The following is a 12,607-nucleotide window of genomic DNA, read 5'->3' as shown; positions in this document are numbered from 1 at the left end:
GGCTTGAAAAATGAAATTCATACAATTCAATCCTTATTCAAACCTAGCCGATTTTCATACATATCAATAGCAGCCCATTTATTTCAAAAAATTTAGAATTTTTCCATAAATTTTTCATCTTTTCAATTTAGTCCCTAATTGATAATTTTATCAAAATTCTTTTTATAAAAGTTGTTTATCTAACAACAACTTTTCATTTTCTATCATAAAACTTCAAAATTCAACTATACTCATCCATAGCAAAACCCTAATACTTTAATGGTTTTGCAAATTAATTCCCGAGATAGTTAGATTAAGCTATTACGATCTCGGAAACATAAAAATGATTAAAAATGATACTAAAATAATACCTAATTAAGCCAAATAAGTTTGCTAGAACTCAAGCTTCCATGGCTAGGTTTCTATATTTTTTATGAAAGATGATGAGAATGAATGATAATAATAATTATTTAATTCAATTATCATCATTATTTTATTAACTTTCCAAAATTAACCTTACTAATTTATTAAATCTTCAATTATGAATAATCATTCTTATCTACTAACTACTCTAAATGGTCTATTTGCTATATAAGGACCTCCAATTTTAAATTTCATAGCTATTTGATACTTTTAGCTACTAGATTTAAATTTTCACTCTTATTTAATCCTTTTTATCAAGTTAGCCATGTAAACGGTAAAATTTCTTAACAAAATTTTCATACAATATTTCTATTTTACTGTAAACCATAAAATAATATTAAAATAAATTTTATTCTGACCTAAGATTTGTTATCTCTAAACCACTGTACCAATTTCACTGAAAACGAGTTGTTACAAAAGTTGTTAATCCCAACTTTTTTTTTTGGAGGTTTTAGCTTGACAAACTCTTAGGGGTGAGCAAAATTTGATTCAACTTAAAAAATCGAAAAAAGTTTGGATTTCGAATTATTCAAATAGAATTAATTGAGTTAATCGAATCAAATCGATTTTTTTAAAAAAAAATGAGTTTGAATCGAGTTAAATTTTCAAATTCGAATAACTCGAATAATTCGAATAAACCAAATACCAAACCCTTTTTACTTCCCTCCTACCCAGCCCTTTTCAAACCCTTTTAATTTCCCCTAAACCTCTAAAACTTTTTTCCTTTTACTTTTCTCCCAAAACTTTTAGGAATAATTGTCGAAAATACCATCAACATTTATGGGTTTTTGGATTTTAGCCCTTAACCTTTTTTTTATTGACACTCTCAATGTTACGATTTTTTCAGAAACTAGTTTAATGTTAACAGGAAATATGAGTTTATTGTTAGTTAAATAGTAGGTCAAAAAACTAGCCTATGTGGCATGCCACATAAGCACAAATTACGTCATCTATAAAAAAAATCATTTTTTCCATCTTTCTTGTTTTTCTCTCTTTCTCTCTTCCCCTCTAGTTGTTATTACAGAAAAAAAATATAGTGACCCAACACCACCATTTTGTTAAACAATTTGTCACCGTTGGTAGTTTCTAAATAAACCTACACAAACATTTGAGAATAAATCAATTAAACATAATAAGCTTCAAATCAAATGAGCATTGAAAGTCTGAAACCAACAAAACTAGTAAAAGACAGTATAAAACAAAAGGAAACATGCAAGAAACATTCCCATCGTATAATTTTAGGGAGAATGGGATCAAATAAGTGAAAATGCAACTTTATAAGAAGTTCTGCTAAAATGTCAAAAGTTAAAAAAGGTTAAAACTATTAGCATGATTTATATACCTCTAAGCACCCAGAAGAAGCAATCTCTAGAAATGGATATCTGGACTTATCATTAGAAACTGGTTGCTTTTGTTTATTATTAGAAACTTTACCACCACAAAAAATAGCAAGTGACTGCAATAGTTCCTTGAAGACCTTTGAGCACTAAACATCTTTCAAACATGTTAGACTCAGCAAAACCCAAACTTGTCACTAAGTGCAAGGCACCAATGACCCTTTTAAGAAATCCCTAAAACCTAAAACATTACTGTGAAATTAAATCAAAACCCTAAAAAGCCATTTGTAAATCTTATGACTTGAAACCTTTGATTTCATAAAATTTTATCACAAAGCAAAAAGAAACTTCCCTTTGTTGTAACACCCCAAACCCGGCCCAGACGTTATGACCGGATCCGACATACCGCATCGAAGCGTTCAAAACATTTTATATTGTTGATCCAAAAAAACTTACATAGTGTTTTAAAAGATAATTTCATTATAAGTTAAAGTGAATGGAAGCTGTGCACCAGGTAGGAAACCGGAAAAGAGGTAGTGAGTCCATCGGACTGCTTAAGTACCAAGCTCCCTTCGGATCCAATCCTAGACATGCTTACCGCCATTCCCACACCTTAACGTCATGGATATTTCTAGGAAACCGATTTGATTAAGTCATTTTTAGGAAAAGTGATTAATTTTGGAAAATACTTTCATTGCGGAAGCTTTGCTTGTTGTCGTGTTATTTTGAAATCAATTGTTGTTTTTTTGAAAATGCGCCCTAAAGCTATCCAATTTCAACAGTTAAAATAAGTAATACTTATCTTAGTAATACATATTAAAACCATCAAAAATAATTAAGCGGCCTTATTACATTTAAAACCCAAAACTTCAAACGTAAATAAAAGGATGTCCAGTTCACGGAAGAAAATCAAACTTTCGAGCGGGTGGCCACTCAAATTCCCTCACGACTCCAAGCCCACTATGGTTGGGGATTTCTGTGGATGAAAATAAAAGGGTGAGTTTGGGTAAACTCGATGTATAAGGAAAACCCATTCAAAGCCCAAGTCACTCAAGCCTATTGGGCCTAAGCCTATTCAGTAATAGCAGTGGTACTGGGCGAGCCCTTTTCAGATTACAATAAACCGGGCCTTAGCCCTTATTCAGATAACAAGATGGCCCATAGGCCCATTTCAAAATACATGCAACATCAAGAACATATGCAAGCCCATTTGGGAGACTACTCAACCCACCAACCACTACACTCCACCGTGCATCAGCCATACACTCCATGTGGGGAATAGCTCAACCCACCCAAATTAACACTCCACGATTCTGACCTTCTTTGCTCGGTTAATAGTAAATTGAGGCAAAGCCTCCAAAGATCGTGGACAAGCCACTTTCAGTACTTCCTCCGTCAATATCCCATCCCATGCATCGATAATAACAACATGGCATGTAGTAAATAACAACAATCAAACATGCATTTAGGTCAATTTAACCTAGGGGTATTTTAAATTTATCTACTAGGGGTAAAATCGTAAATTTTCTACTTTTAAAGGTATTTCAGTAATTTATCTATTTTAGGGTTTTTCATGCATATTCCTACTTTTCACGTACTAATGTAATCACGCATCGAGGGTTCTTACTGAATTGGGCCGTTGGCCCATCATTCCAATTTTGGCCCATTAAGCCCAAAAATATCGAGGCACGTAAATCATGCACTTTGCAGTCCAAATTTTATAGCTTACCAAAAACATTAATCGATTTACCTCACAAGCATTCGCACACTCACAAATCTATAAAATACCGGTTTTCGGCATTTCGGCTTTTCGGCTTTTGCCGATCTAGACTATGAATGAGGGTGTTAGTTACACACCTGTTTGCGATGATATGCTGACGAGATCCACACACGAACCGCCTACAATTGGATTACTAACACGTTAATCTAACTATTCAAATACAAACTACGTTTTAACCCCTTACAATATTCGGCCAACCACACCTACAGGTCATAGTAAGCTTATAAGAAATCAATAAGCAACTCATTAACAAATTTTTGTCAATGTTTACCACATAATCATAATTTCACTGCAAGCTGTCTTCCTGAGCAACAGTCACTAAATTATTTATAACTGGAGCTACGAAACTCCAAATCAAGTGCCGTTAATTTTTCCTAAAAATAGACTCATATATCTTCTATCCATAAAATTTTCAGAATTTTTGGTATGGCCAATCAATACCAGATTTTTCTTAAAGTTTCCCATGTTTCACTGTTTGACTAATCTGACCACTCTTCATTACGAATCAAATTTATCATTGTATAGAATTCAAAATATGTTCTCGTTTATTCCATTTGAAACTAGACTCATTAAGCTTTAATTACATAATTTATACAGCTTCTAACTTATCTCCCACAATTTATGGTGATTTTCCAAAGTCACGTTACTGCTGCTGTCCCAAGCAGATTTATTACCAAATCACTCTTTCACACCTAACTTGCATGCTTGTTATTTAAACATGTATATCACTAATCAATCATCACATATCTATGATTTTACTTAAGTATAATCTCCATTTCATCATTTTAAAGCACAACATGTTAGCCAATTTTCCCCTTAGCATCTAAGGCTCATGCATGCTTATTTGTTTGGCTCAACTTCACCTATCTTCCATTTTTCATCAAAAGAACATGAAACAACAACCATTTCCTTCATTTTAATTCATGACTAAATGCTCACAACGCAACTAAAAACCAAAATATGCTTCAAGAGTTAAGGTAGAATCAAGAAGAACTCATGAACATCAAGATAGAAGTAGACTACCATGAACTTACCTTCAATTTTCTTCCCCAAGTGACTGAACATTCGAGAGCTTTCTCCTCTCTTTTCTCTTCTCTAACTTTAGGCTATGATGAACAAAGATGGACAAAACTTTGTTCTTTTCACCCCTTTTTCTTTTAATAAAATTTCATATTTCATCCATTTAATTCTTTAATACAAAAGACATGAAATGTCCATCATGGAACATTTACCTAAACCATTATCATGGAACATTTACCTAACCCATTATCATGAAACATTTACCTAACCCATTATCATGGAATATTTACCTAACCCATTATCATGGAACATTTACCTAACCCATTATCATGAAACATTTACCTAGCCCATTATCATGGAACAATTATCAATTTGTATCAATTTGTACCATAAATTATGGATATCAAGTGCATATTTTGTCTACAACAACATGATGGCTGGCCACTTCATGTAAAATGGGAGGTTTGTCATGCAAATCCTCCTATTTTGCACTCCTATTTATTTGGCCACTTCAATTTAGCCTATAGCATTTTCAAACATTTTCACATAGGTTCTATTTCATAATTTCACCCCCTTTTTCTTATGGAACAAAAATTAACTAAAATTGCCGAGTTCTATCTTAAGCTTGGGCCTTCTAGAGGCCCACTAACATAATTAAACCTATGCCAACATTCGCAGAATTCCCAAAAATTGGGGCGTTACAACTCTACCATCCTTAAAGAAATTTCGTCCTCGAAATTTACCTGATCCAACTAGTTTAGGGTATTGTTGACGCATAGTCTCTTCTGATTCCCAAGTAGCTTCTTCCCTTCCATGATTACGCCAAAGTACTTTCACTAACGGGACAGATTTCCTTCTGAGAACCTTAACATCTCGAGCCAATATTTGCACAGGCTCCTCCTCAAAGGTCAAATCAATCTGAACTTCAATTTATGCAACTGGCACGACATGAGCAGGGTCAGAACGATAACACCTTAACATAGAGACGTGAAAAACATCGTGAATCCTGTCTAACTCTGGAGGCAATTCCAACTGATAAGCCACTGGGCCTACTCGCTTCAAAACTCGATAAGGCCCAATGAACCGTGGACTCAACTTGCCCTTCTTACCGAACCTTAATATCTTCTTCTAAGGAGAAACCTTTAAAAAGACCATATCACTTACTGAGTACTCAATCTCCTTACGCTTCAAATCTGCATACGACTTTTGCCTATCAGATGCTTCTTTTAACCGGTCCCTAATTATTCGACCTTATCCTCGATGATCGACTACCAACTCGGTCCAAGAATTTGTCGCTCTCCTAGTTCAGTCCAACAACTAGGTGTACGACACCTTCGTCCATACAGTGCTTCATACGGTGCCATTCGAATACTCGTCTGGTAATTGTTATTGTACGCAAATTCTGCCAACGGCAAGTAATCCTCCCAACTACCTCGAAAGTCAATCACGCATCCCCTCAATATGTCCTCCAGAATCTGAATAACCCTCTCTGACTGACCATCAGTTTGGGGATGGAAAGCCGTACTAAAGTTTAATCGCGTCCCCAACGTCTCATGCAACTTTTTCCAAAACCGAGATGTGAATCTGGGATCCCAGTCAGAGACAATCGAAACTGGGACTCCATGAAGTTGTACAATCTCCGCCACATACAGCTTGGCTAACTTTTGAAGCGAAAAGTCAGTACATACAGGTATGAAATGGGCTGATTTGGTCAACCTATCCACAATCACCTACACCGAGTCTTTCTTTAATGGTGTCAAAGGCAACCCACTCACAAACTCCATGGTTAGCCTCTCCCACTTCCAAAATGGTATCTTCACCGGCTGTAACAGTCCAAAAGGTAATTGATGCTCAGCTTTCACTTGTTGGCATGTCAGACATTTTCCTACAAACTCCATTACTTCTCGCTTAAGTCTAGGTCACCAGTACAATTCTCGCAAGTCGTGATACAACTTATTCCCTCCAGGATGCATGGCACAAAGTCCTCCATGAGCTTCCTTCAATATTGTCTGCCTCAAATCAGAGTACTTCGAAACACAAATTCTTCCTCGGAAACACAGAACTCCTTCGCCATTTAATCCAAACTCAGAAGTTTCCCCTTCCTTAACTTGTTGGAAACGAGCGACCAAAGACTCATCGTTCAACTACTTTTCCTTAATCTGATCTACCCAGGTTGGCCTCACTTGCAACTCAGCCAACAGACCTTCATCATCATACAGACTCAGACGAGCAAATATTGCTCTTAGATCAAATACAGTTCTACGACTTAGAGCGTCGGCTACCACATTAGCCTTGCCTGGGTGATACTCGATCAAATAGTCATAATCCTTAAGCAACTCAATCCATCTCCTTTGCCTAAGGTTCAACTCCTTCTGATTCAAAAAATACTTAAGACCCTTGTGGTCTGTGTATATAATACACATCTCCCCGTACAAGTAATGTCTCCAAATCTTAAGTGCAAATATCACTGCCGCCAACTCCAAATTATGAGTAAGATAGTTCCATTTGTGAGGTTTAAGCTGTCGTGATGCATATGTAACCACCTTACCCTCCTGCATTAACACGCAGCCCAAGCCTATATGTGATGCGTCACTGTACACAATAAAATCCTTCCTGGACTCGGTGAATTAACACAGTGCTTGATCGAAACTTTCTTCAACTTCTCAAAAGCCTCTTCTTTGGGTCTCATCCATACAAACGGTGCCCCTTTCCTTATGAGTTTTGTCAGAGGTGCTGCCATCACAGAAAAACCTTCCACAAACCTTCTGTAGTATCCTGCCAACCCTAGGAAACTTTGAATTTCCGACACCGTCCTAGGTGGCTTCCACTCCAAAATTGCTTCAATCTTTCGAGGGCCAACCTTAATCCCTTCGGCAGAGACCACATGTCCTAAGAAGGTTACCTCCCTCAACCAAAATTCACACTTGCTGAACTTCGCAAAGAGTTCCTTCTCCCTTAACACTCGCAGCACTATACGGAGATGCTCATCATGTTTCGCTTCAGTTTTAGAATATACCAGGATATCGTCAATAAAGACGACTACGAACTGATCTAAAATGGTTGGAACACACGATTCATCAGATCCATAAACACTGCAGGAGCATTCGTCAGTCCAAATGGCATAACCAGAAACTCGTAATGACCATACCGAGTCACGAATCTTTGTCTTATGGATATCCGCTCCTTGACCCTTAATCGATGATATCCGGATCGAAGGTCGATCTTGGAAAATCTGAAGCTCCTCTAAGTCGGTCGAACAAATCATCAATCCTTGGCAGTGGATACTTATTCTTAATCATCAGTTTGTTCAACTGGCGATAATCAATGGACATCCGCATCGTACCATCCTTCTTTTTCACGAATAGCACCGGTGCTCCCCATAGAGACACGCTTGGCCTAATGAAGCCCCTATCCAATAACTCTTAAATTTGAGCCTTTAACTCCACTAACTCCTTCGGTGCCATCCTATACGTTGCGATGGACACAGTGCCGTTCGAGCAACAAATCTATTCAAACTCAACTTCCGGTTGGAGGCAATCCGAAGCTCCTCCGGAAAAATATCTTGGAACTCTTTTACGGTCCTAACCTTATCCACTGTCAGTCCCTCCTCTTCTGACTGACTTACAAATGCCAAATAGACCTCACAACCTTTCCGAATCCACTTTTCGGCTCTTAATACCGACACTACATTGGACAAATAATCCCTTCACTCACCTATCACCATAACCTCCTCATCCTTTGTGGTCCTTAACACCATTCGTTTAGCAGCACAATCCCGAGTTGCTTTATGCTTAACAAGCCAGTCCATTCCCAAAATGTGATCAAACTCTCCGAACGGTAACTCCATCAGATCTCCAGGGAAAATCTTACCTTGAGTTTCCAAGGGTACATCCCTATACAGTTTGTCTACCCTAACTAAGTGACCCAAAGGACTTAGTACAGATACCTCCACTCACAATCTCCTCAGAATGCACACCCAACGACCCAAATATGGCACATGCAACATAGAAATGAGTAGATCCAACATCCACCAAGGCAGTATACGGCATGCTAGAAATAAAAAACGTACCAGTTATGACGTCAGGTGCGTCACCTTCCTCGCGGCGACGAGCAGCATATACCAAAGCTGGCTGACGAGCCTCAGTGTTAACAGTACCCTTGCCAGGTGCCCCACGTTCATGGCTATTGCCACCGTGACCTCGACCATGACCTCTCGACGGTGACGGTCCACCTCGCGCTGTTTGTACGGGTTGCACAGCCCTTTGTTCAACCACTTGAGCCTGAGCTAGCCTCTTAGGACAATCCCTGATCTTATGTTCCTTTAATCCACAATGAAGACAAGCCACAGAGTATTTCCAACATTCCCCCAGATGCATTCTACCACAATCTCCACAAGCTTGTGGTCTAACAGTATTCACCGTAACCGTTCGAACTGGTTCCTCCATCCTAGCTCTCTTAACATTCCAGTTTGCAGCACCAGTTGGTCCAGCATCTCTCCTGAACTGATTTCGATCCCTGTCGCGGTTCTTTCGTTCAGCTTACTTCACCTCTTCGGCTATCTTAGCTTTTTCTACCAGTGCAGCAAAATCGCGCTCTCTCTGCGGAGCTATGAGCACCCTTAGCTCATCCCTCAGGCCATCCTCAAAGCGAACACTGCGTTCGTATTCGGTAGAGACAATACCATTAGCATACCGGCTCAATCGCAGAAACTCGCCTCATATTCAAGAACGGTCTTACCACCCTCGGTCGTTCAGAATTCCTTCCTTCACAGATCCACATAGCTAGCTCAGGCATACTTCGCCTTGAAGGATCGCTTAAACAACTCCCAAGTTACCCTCTCAATTGGGTACCCTCTCTCACGATGATCCACCACCGACACGCCTCGTCCGTAGTAAGGATATCGCTCCTTTTAACTTTTGCTCTACTGAGCAGTCCAAGTCATCCACAATCCGCTCCGTGGCTTCCAGCCAATACTCAGCCATATTTGGGGCTACTCCAGATACACCCCTAAAAACTTCCGCTCCGTTGGCCCGGAGTCGCTCAGAAATGGACCCCCTATTCATGGGCCCGATATTAGCTCCGGCCACCCTTTCCAAAACTCTTAACATGGCCTAGAACAGATCGTCATCCCCCGCAGCCCGATCATACGGCCCATTCTCATCCACCGGTGGTGGTCGTGCTACTCCAGCGGGTATGTGTTCAGAAGACGAAGATCCAGCTTGAGTACTACCTCGGCCTCGACCACGGCCTCGACCACGGCCTCTTCCCCGAGTAGCTCTCGTACTCATATCAATTTATCTGATTACGAATTTTATGCAGTTAGTTTACTGTTTTCACTATTTATTACAGAATATCTTATGAACAGATAAGGTTTCAGAGTTGTTCTCGCGTAACCACAGTTTAGCTACTGTCTCAGTTTCCTAGGGCTTAATTTACCCTACAGTCTCAGTTTTGTAGCCTTTACGGTATATTATCTATAGTACTATCTCTAAGGTTTAGTATTAACTTCTGATGCATTCGAGATATAAAATGCGAATAGTACTTACAGCCTTGGTGCCGGGGATTCAGTGTGCCATCTCATCAGTTTTCAGATAAACTCAAAAGATTTAGACTTTTTCAAATCCATTTTCCAAACATTTGTGTTAAAAAAAAAAACAAGTTCGGAGATTATCTTCTTTAAACAGGAAATTTTCAAAAGTCAGGTTTTTCCAAAAATATCTTTTTTTTGGCATTAAGTTTTGAAAACCCTTTTTGGACCCGATCCATAGCCGAGTTGTTGCAACCTAGGCTCTGATACCACTAAATGTAACACCCCAAACCCGGCCCAAACGTTATGACCGGATCCGACATACCGCATCGAAGCGTTCAAAACATTTTATATTGTTGATCCAGAAAACTTACTTAGTGTTTTAAAAGATAATTTTATTATAGGTTAAAGTGAATGGAAGTCATGCACCGGTAGGAAACCTAAAAGAGGTAGTGAGTCCATCGGATTGCTTATGTACCAAGCTCCTTCGGATCCAATCCTAGACATGCATACCGCCATTCCCACACCTTAACGTCATGGATATTTCTAGGAAACCGATTTGATTAAGTCATTTTAGGAAAAGTGATTAATTTTGGAAAATACTTTCATTGCGGAAGCTTTGCTTGTTGTCGTGTTATTTTGAAATCAATTGTTTTTTTTAAAATGCCTAAAGCTATCCAATTTCAACAGTTAAAATAAGTAATACCTATCTTAGTAATACATATTAAAACCATCAAAAATAATTAAGCGGCCTTATTACATTTAAAACCCAAAACTTCAAACGTAAATAAAAGGATGTCCAGTTCACGAAAGAAAATCAAACTTTCGAGCGGGTGGCCACTCAAATTCCCTCACGACTCAAGCCCACTATGGTTGGGGATTTCTGCGTGGATGAAAATAAAAGGGTGAGTTTGGGGAAACTCGGTGTGTAAGGAAAACCCATTCAAAGCCCAAGTCACTCAAGCCTATTGGGCTTAAGCCTGTCAGTAATAGCAGATAGTCTTGGGCGAGCCCTTTTCAGATTACAATAAACTGGGCCTTAGCCCTTATTCAGATAACAGATATGACCCATAGGCCTATTTCAAAATACATGCAACATCGGTAAACATATGCAAGCCCATTTGGGTAACAGCGGTACTAGGCCAGAGCCCTTTTCAGACATACAATAACTAGGCCTTAGCCCTTATTCAGATAACGGTATGGCCCATAGGCCCATTTCAAAATACATGCAACATCAAGAAACATATGCAAGCCCATTTGGGAGACTACTCAACCCACCAACCAGTACACTCTACCCGTACCACCATACACTCCATGTGGGAATAGCTCAACCCACCCAAATTTAACACTCCACGATTCTTGCACTTTTTCGATTAACGATAAATTGAGTTTCGATCGTAGACAAGCCACTTTCAGTACTTCCTCCGTCAATATCCCATCTCATGCATCGAGATAATAACAACATGGCATGCGATAAATAACAACAATCAAACATGCATTTAGGTCAATTTAACCTGGGGTATTTGGTAATTTATCTACTAGGGTAAAGCGTAAATTTTCCACTTTTAAAGGTATTTCAGAATTTATCTATTTTAGGGTTTTTCATGCATATTCCTACTTTTCACGTACTAACGAATCACGTCATCGAGGGTTCTTACTTAATTGGGCCGTTGGCTTTATCATTCTATTTTTGGCCCATTAAGCCCAAAAATATCGAGAACACGTAAATCATGCACTTTGCGGTCCAAATTTTGCAGCTTACCAAAAACATTAATCAATTTACCTCACGAGCATTCGCACACTCACAAATCTACAAAATACCGGTTTTCGGCATTTCGACTTTTCGGCTTTTGCCGATCTAGACTAAGAAAGAGGGTGTTAGTTACACACCTATTTGCGACGATATGCTGACGAGATCCACACACGAACCGCCTACAATTGGATTACTAACACGTTAATCTAACTATTCAAATACAAACTACGTTTTAACCTCTTACAATATTCGGTCAACCACACCTACGGGTCATAGTAAGCTTATAAGAAATCAATAAGCAACTCATTAACAAATTCTTGTCAATGTTTACCACATAATCATAATTTCACTACAAGCTGTCTTTCTGAACAACAGTCACTAAATTATTTATAACTGGAGCTACGAAACTCCAAATCAAGTGCTGTTAATTTTCCCTAAAAATAGACTCATATATCTTCTATCCATAAAATTTTCAGAATTTTTGGTATGGCCAATCAATACCAAATTTTTCTTAAAGTTTCCCATGTTTCACTGTTTGACTAATTTGACCACTCTTCATTACGAATCAAATTTCTCATTGTACAGAATTCAAAATATGTTCTCGTTTATTCCATTTGAAACTACACTCATTAGGCTTTAATTGCATAATTTATGCAGCTTCTAACTTATCTCCCATAATTTATGGTGATTTTTCAAAGTCACGTTACTGCTGCTGTCCCAAGCAGATTTATTACCAAATCACTCTTTCACACCTAACTTGCATGCTTGTTATTTAAACATGTATATCA

Source organism: Gossypium arboreum, chromosome 6 (assembly GCF_025698485.1).
Source record: "Gossypium arboreum isolate Shixiya-1 chromosome 6, ASM2569848v2, whole genome shotgun sequence".
NCBI classification, from domain to species: domain Eukaryota; kingdom Viridiplantae; phylum Streptophyta; class Magnoliopsida; order Malvales; family Malvaceae; genus Gossypium; species Gossypium arboreum.
The sequence above is the reverse complement of the archived record's forward strand: the minus strand, read 5'-3'. Positions refer to the sequence as shown.